The sequence below is a fragment of the Labeo rohita genome, unplaced genomic scaffold, assembly GCF_022985175.1.
Source record: "Labeo rohita strain BAU-BD-2019 unplaced genomic scaffold, IGBB_LRoh.1.0 scaffold_190, whole genome shotgun sequence".
NCBI classification, from domain to species: Eukaryota; Metazoa; Chordata; class Actinopteri; order Cypriniformes; family Cyprinidae; genus Labeo; species Labeo rohita.
In genome coordinates this window covers 1-7,926 of record NW_026128110.1, presented here as the reverse complement: position 1 = coordinate 7,926, position 7,926 = coordinate 1, and the positions used below count along the sequence as shown (strand labels likewise).

General features: G+C 35.9%; 1 long non-coding RNA gene across 1 annotated transcript; it reads left to right on the top strand.

Moving 5' to 3' along the window:
• Positions 1 to 2,796: 2,796 nt before the first annotated feature.
• LOC127159075 (uncharacterized) lies at positions 2,797 to 4,711 on the top strand. Its single transcript, XR_007826350.1, has 3 exons — positions 2,797 to 3,022; positions 4,058 to 4,118; positions 4,387 to 4,711. It is a non-coding gene; the product is annotated as an uncharacterized LOC127159075 (long non-coding RNA).
• Positions 4,712 to 7,926: the final 3,215 nt, after the last annotated feature.

Below are 7,926 nucleotides of genomic sequence, written 5' to 3'. Positions count from 1 at the left end.
CATTTTTTTTATTTTGTAAAATAACATTCAGTACAACAAATTGTAGTTTGATTTAAGGTTCACAATTTAAATGATTTGTTTATTAATACTACTATTTTTTATTATTTTATAAAAAAATATTTTTATTTTTATTTATTTTTTAATTTTATTTTGTTTCTATTTTATAAAATTGTATTCAGTACTGCTATGTGCATAGTTCACATTATAGTTCACATTATAGTAGTAGTTATTCTACTATTTTCTATTATTGTTTTATTAAAAAAAAATATATTAATTAATTTATTTTTTTATTTTATTTTTCATTTAGATTTTTTAAAATTTTGTAAAATTTTATTAAGTATAGCAAATACTACCATGATGTAAGGGTCACAGTTCAAATAATTTGTTTATTAATACTACTATTTTTTTAATTATTATTTTATTTTGTTTTTATTTTGAATTTTAAGAGTTTAATTAATTAATTTAAATTCAAATAAGAAAAACAATGTATTTGGGGTGAAATATGGCCTGGATCTTTTTTTTTTTCTTCTTTTTTTTTTTTTTTTTTTTTTTTTTTTTTTTGTAATAATTTTTGGGCATTATTTTTATAAAAATTAGGAGGGGTTTTAATGTGACTAACTGTCATGAAAAATATTTTTATATTTTATATTTGTGTGAAAATATACCCTTTTGGACAGATTTTGTGAGAGTCACTGAGTTCAGTGAGTTATTTTGAGGTTTGCTGGGGATGTGAAACACACTGAGGTATTTTTAGTATGGATGAACATGATCTGACCTGCTGTTGTCACCAGGAGTACAGACAGTCACTGAGAAGACCGACATTTTGGGGTGTTGTTATAATCTGCAAATGTAAATATAGATATGCTCTGAATATATGACTCAAAATTAAAAAAGACAGAGATTCAAAGCAATATATTTACAGTCTGTTGCTATAGAAACCACACACGTCTTTTCTATAACCTGCATTTTTACGATAATGTTCAAAAGCAAATGTCAATAAAAGATTTATGTAACGTTACATGCTCCTTTTATGATTTTGTAATTCCACACTTTTTACAAGGAGTAGCATTTTTTAGTATGACAAATATTAGTACTGGCAATCACTGTAAATTGCTGCAGACAGCCATGTGCATCAGGCCATTTTTCAGGGTTGCCATGTCTAAAAAACACAAAAGGCGACACTAAATTGGGTGTTTAAAATGGGGAACACAGTGTAAACACAAGAATGACGTGTATGGAAGAGCTGAATGCAAAAATATTATTCAGGAAAAAAATAATACAATTATGTCAGAAAGAATGAGCAAACGTAATTTTGAAATACAGCCAACACTAAAGCCCACATCAATCACAAATTTAGAGATGAGGGATAGTGTGGTGATTACTAGATTTATGGGCAGGCCATGGTTGACAAGCATCCAGAAGGAATGTGGAAAGTGTGAAGCATAATAGGCTAATGGAACGTGTTATACATCGAACTGCAAGAATGATCATGTTTTCTGAGCTGTTGGAATCTGGAGTTTCACCCTTATCTTTAAAGTCAATTCTTAATAGCAAGGACTTTGAAACAACAAAGGCTGTTGTAAAATTTCTACATTTCACTGGACTTTCTGAGGTGGAGTTCTTCAAATGGGCGTGACAAAAGGTTTCTCATAGGTCTTGTTAGCCAGTCAGCGGTAATCATACCGGTAAGGTGGATAACTGCGATAGCTTACTTGAAAAAAGTAATAATATTACGTAACTCACATTACTTGTAATGTGTTACCCCCAACACTGAGAAAGAGTATGTAAAAATAGTAATAGTAATACTAAAATACATTTGTAATATATAGTGTTACTACTAATAATAATATCCAGTTGTAACTTAGCATACATGTTTCTTACAAAATATACATTGTGCACAATTTTACTGTTGTTTGTATTATATTTTTTATTACAGGTTGATGTTTCTGTAAAAAACTGCATTCTTTTTCCATAATGGAGCAAGTCACACTTTGTGTAAGTCATAATTAAGACATTTTTGATGATTCAGTGTGATGATTTTTTTTTCATTATTGTTTTGATTTGCTATGCAAGACCAATCTAAGTGATGGCAGAAACAGGTCAGATCTGTTGGAGACGTCCGACAGATAGAGTATAGGCGCCGACGGGAGCCCAGTGGGGAAAAGGAAGCCATTATGGGGAAATCCCAGAGCAAGCACACTAAATATAATATGGTATTTCATCAAGCGAGAAAATTATATGGCCAAAAATGCATGCAAGATATGGATACGTTGATTAAATATCATGATTTTCCGAAAGAAGGTACCTTGAGTGCTACAAGATTAAGGGTAGTAAAGGAGTTGACTGAGGAAGGGAGTGAGAAACAGAAAGGGTGCTGTGCGAAGCATGTGTGTGATAAATGTGAGCAGGCAGTGGATTGTTGGATGAATGCCAAAATACCCCATGTTAGTGGAGGGAGTGTTAGTTGAATTTTTAGCAGATTCTGTGGCAACCCGATCTTGTTTACGACCATGTGACTTGCCATGTCAACCGGCACTGACTAATAAAATAAATGTGTACACTTTTGCATAAGGTCATAACATTTAAAAAATTCACAGTGCCTTTAAATTGTGAAACAGAGGGAGGCCGGGTGCTGAAACATGCATTCAGGTATTCACTGGCATACCCTGTACCCATCATGGGTCGAGATGTATTATATAAACTAAATTTAGTGCTCGTCGCAGATTCCTGGGGTGTCAGGGAGTGACAGAACAGGAGGAGCAATTGTGCTGTCTGCGAGCTGAGCATCAGCTAAGATGTAGTCATAATATAATACTTTCCTTCGCACTGTATTTTTCAATTTTAGTAATTATTTAACACTTGTTGACGGACACATGTTACTGTGAGACAAAGCAATCACTGTATTTGTATCAAAGCTTGTATCGATGTCCATTTTGTGCAACCAATGTTTTTAAAAGATGTGAAAGACACAAGATACTTGGACATTTGCAACGTCACAGACTTTGCGCAGTTCAGCATGTACGTAAGTATATTTGATGATATCCACTTTAAGATAATTTGTTGATGTGATAAATAATAACGTGAACATTGTTACATTAGGAATGTTACCATGATACGTAAAGTACATCAAACATAGTTTGCTTTATGTATATTGTACTATTTGTAATTGTGTCTGCTGTTCTGCTGTGTTATAGATTTATTTTTTTATTGAAATGTGACAAATTAAAAAAGTATAACAGAAGACATAACAGAAAATAGAGGCAAACAACAACCATAACAACTACAACAAAAAGAAGTAGACAAAAACAAAGAGAAATGTATGATACATATAGAATGTGTAGTGCAAACATATTCCACAGCCTTTCGATATATGAGAAAGAGCAGTGTTAGGGAAAGTTACTTTTAAAAGTAATGCATTACAATTTCCGTTACTTCTGTTACTTAGTTACTTTTTATGGAAAGTAATGCGTTATGTTACTTTTGCGTTACTTTTTAAATCTGGGCAGGGCTTGCTTCTTTTTTTAATATAAAACAACCCTAATGTAAAAGCCCTTTTACACCAAAAGTGAAATGAATTCACTTCAGACTAAAAGAAAAGTACATTTATGCAGGAGATCACTCTTCAACTATAAAAAAACAAAACAAAACAATGAAGCACAAATGTTAGTTTATCTAAAGTAATTTTTGCTTATTAGTATGGTTGAATTGGATCATCGAAGGTCAGCAGCAAAGACACTTTTTAATAATTGCAGGGTTGCGTCATATTCTGAGTTTGCATTTCACTGTTTTTATTCATTTTGGGGAATATTGAATCTGTTTTTGTGAGTGAGATGAATTAATGCATGTTTACTCCCAATTTCCCAACAGGAGACTTGTCAGTCAATAAATGGGGAAAAAAGTAACTGGTGTTACTAATAGTAATACTAAAATACATTTGTAATATGTACTGTTACTACTACTAATAATATCCAGTTGTAACTTAGCATGTAGACATGTTTCTTACAAAATATACATTGTGCACAATTTTACTGTTGTTTGTATTATATTTTTATGACAGGTTGAAGTTTCTGTAAAAAAAACTGCATTCTATTTCCATAATGGAGCAACTCACACTTTGTGTAAGTCATAATTAAGACATTTTTGATGATTCAGTGTGATGATTTTATTTTTTATTGTTTTGATTTGCTATGCAAGACCAATCTAAGTGATGGCAGAAACAGTCAAGTGTTCAGGTCTTTTACATACACGTTCAGTAGTTCATGTACGGAAATACCAGTTAAACAGTTTTTCAAATGTTCTCAAACTGCTGTGTGGTGGTTCTGTTCTAAATCATTCAGTGTTTTTTCTTTTTCTTTTCTTTTTTTTGTCTCTTTGTGGTTCTTACAGGAATGATGAAGTCTGAAGTGTATTAAAGGATTTGTTGTCATTTCTGAAATTGAAAACTGAAATGTAATATGCATATCATAATCATATTGTGTGAAAGAAAAATTCATTTTACTCATCTATGTGCTTATGGAATATTGTGTAGAGTCTGCTTTATTTAAACCTGGTATAAGAATGACATAAGAGAAGGGTGTTAGGCACTAAATATAAAGATTTGATTCTTGGGAGTATCACGTAGCAGAATGTATTTGTCTGACCCTTACTACGCGTGGAAAGTTACCAGTTAGGAGATATAAACTGAAGTGAGCCCTCCCTTCTGGGTCGCACTCTGCAGTAACCTGTGTTTCTGTATGACTGTCTGACCTTCTTTGCAAAGAATAAATTATTAAAGACATTTGACTGAGTTTGTCTCTTACTTTGGAGAGAGTCGATTTTATTTTGCCACAACAATTTGGTGTCAGAAGTGGGATTCCTTGGATGTGCCTTTTGGACCCGAGAGCGGACGGTGATCGATCATCCTGGACTTAGAAGTCACAGCCCTACTCCGACTAGATTAAGGGATGAGAGACCAACCGCCAGGGCCCAGGAGGGACACCACTGGAATCAGTAAACAAATTCAGGTGGCATCAGAACTCTCAGGTAAGAGACAGATCAAGATATTCTAAAAGAATTGGGTTTTGAAATTAGAATTGGTGTTTTTAGAATTGGGGTTAAGAGAAAAAAATAAGGGAAGGGACGAACCATAGTGGCTGGTCCAATTCTGTGGACAATGTGATTAGTTATTGTGGGTTAGAGGCCTGGATAGAACCACGGGAATACAGCACAGCCAATTCATTCTGTAGAAAAGAAGATTGTGTGAGGAAAGCAAGCATGGTCAAAACATTTTTCAGGAAATTGAGATCACTTGAGCAAGTACGACACAAGAAGTACAATTTGAAGGAATTGAAAAGGTGTGCATGTAATTAAACGGGGTGCAGGGTGCATTCCGCCTGCCCGACTTACAGGGTTACAGGTCAGATCTGTTGGAGACGTCCGACAGATAGAGTATAGGCGCCGACGGGAGCCCAGTGGGGAAAAGGAAGCCATTATGGGGAAATCCCAGAGCAAGCACATTAAATATGATACACCGGTATTTCATCAAACGAGAAAATGATATGGCCAAAAATGAATGCAAGATATGGATAAGTTGATTAAATATCATGATTTCTTAAAAGAAGGTACCTTGAGCGCTACAAGATTAAGGGTAGTAAAGGAGTTGACTGAGGAAGGGAGTGAGAAACAGAAAGGGTGCTGTGCGAAGCATGTGTGTGATAAATGTGAGCAGGCAGTGGATTGTTGGATGAATGCCAAAATACCCCATGTTAGTGGAGGGAGTGTTAGTTGAATTTTTAGCAGATTCTGTGGCAACCCGATCTTGTTTACGACCATGTGACTTGCCATGTCAACCGGCACTGACTAATAAAATAAATGTGTACACTTTTGCATAAGGTCATAACATTTTTGAAAAAATCATAGTGCCTTTAAATTGTGAAACAGAGGGAGGCCGGGTGCTGAAACATGCATTCACGTATTCACTGGCATACCCTGTACCCATCATGGGTCGAGATTTATTATATAAACTAAATTTAGTGCTTGTCGCAGATTCCTGGGGTGTCAGGGAGTGACAGAACAGGAGGAGCAATTGTGCTGTCTGCGAGCTGAGCATCAGTGGGTTTATGATTGGCGCATTAAAAAACAATGATTGGGCTCAGATGATGTGTGAATTGGCTAGGAATCGAACAAAGCTGTTCAACACAGAAATTATGATGCCTGACAAATTACATTGCACGTCACATGTCGTAAGAGAAAAAAAAAGGAGGGAAGAGTGAAACTTTGAGCTGTGATCAAATGTTTTGGACAGAAAGTGTGTGTGCGGTTTCAGTCAGCTTGACAGAAAAAATGTTTCAGTTTTGTCTAGTGGCAGGAGAGTCTGTGCCTCACTTATCTGTTTCCAAGGCCAGGGATCAGTCATGGTGTGAAGTAGGGAGATTTGTGAAGAAATCTGTTCATGCAACAGACTGGTGTGAGATAGGTGGGGGTATGAAACACAGTAAGAGTTTAGGGGCATTTGGGTCAGACTGCAAGTAAATAGAATTGTGACCCCTATTAATAAAATCACAAAAGAAAATCATTGCATGGAAAATATTTGCACCTCAGACATACACCCTGCTTTGGCAGAGGTGCCTCCTAATTTGTGGGCAAAACACAAATATGATGTGGGTTTGATCAAGGGATGTGAACCGGTTGTAATCACTCCAAAATCTGATTACAGGCCGTGTCAGTAATAGTATCCTCTGAAGGCAGAGGCAATACTGGGTATAAAACCAGTATTTGAGTCACTTTGGAAAGAGGGTATAATAGTGCCATGTAATAATTCTCCAGTGCGCACTCCAATATTTAATGTGAAAATTATAAGGGATAAGGGCAAACCTACAGAATGGCTTTTTGTCCAAGAACTACAAGCAGTGAATGCAGCTGTCAGACAAAGGGCCCCATCAGTGCCAAATCCATACATAAGCTTGTCACAAATTCAGCAAGATGCAACTTTCTTTCCAGTGGTAGACTTGACTAATGCATTTTTTTTAGCATGCCACTGGACAAAAAACAGTGGCTATTAGTTTGCATTTGAGTTCAATGGCAAAAGGCTATAAATGTACTTGTTTGAGTCTCATGACAAACAAATGCGTCACCATTTACACTGACTCACGATACACATTTAGAGTCTCACATGATTTTGGAGCACTGTGGAAACAGATGGGCTCCCAATACTCCATGCTCCTCTTGTGGCAGTTGTCGTGGAAATTCTCAAAGCTAATCTGACTTCACTACAAACAACTCAAACAACTAAACAAACTACAGTATCTCTGGCTAATTCCCTGAACTCCCCGAATACTTGCAATACAATCCAAAGAACTACTGTATCTCGAGCTAATTCCCAGAATTCATCGAATACAATATAATCCAATACTTCCCTGAAGTATGGTGACGGCGTCCTGTCAAGAAGCTACTATCACTACCTCAATCACACATGGCATGCAGGTCTTTAGCATCTATACACTCTCACCGCCCTTCTCAGCTGTACGCTGTTACCTCAGCCTGAGGACGGCTCTATAGTATTCCAACACTATCACTGTCTTTGCGGTGGTCTTTTGAGCATAGAGTCTTTAGTACTCCTATTCCTCAGCTGCGCAGCATATACCAGACACCACTCACAAGTTGCTCTTTGCAGGAATAAAGTTTTATTCACGGCCGGGAGCCCACTGGTCACAACAACCAAAAAAGACTTCCTGAACAGAAAGATGCATTTACATTTATACCTTGTAGTTGAGTAAAAATCAATATCACTCAAGTCTTCTTCACTGTAACAGGTTACACTGATCTGGTCATTGGTTTGTCATATGACTTAGTTCTACTGTTTAAGCACAGTATAGATTATTTAATAATGGAGACATGGTCTTTGCTTTGAGTATCACTTAGACTGCACTTTTCTAAACAAGTCTATGT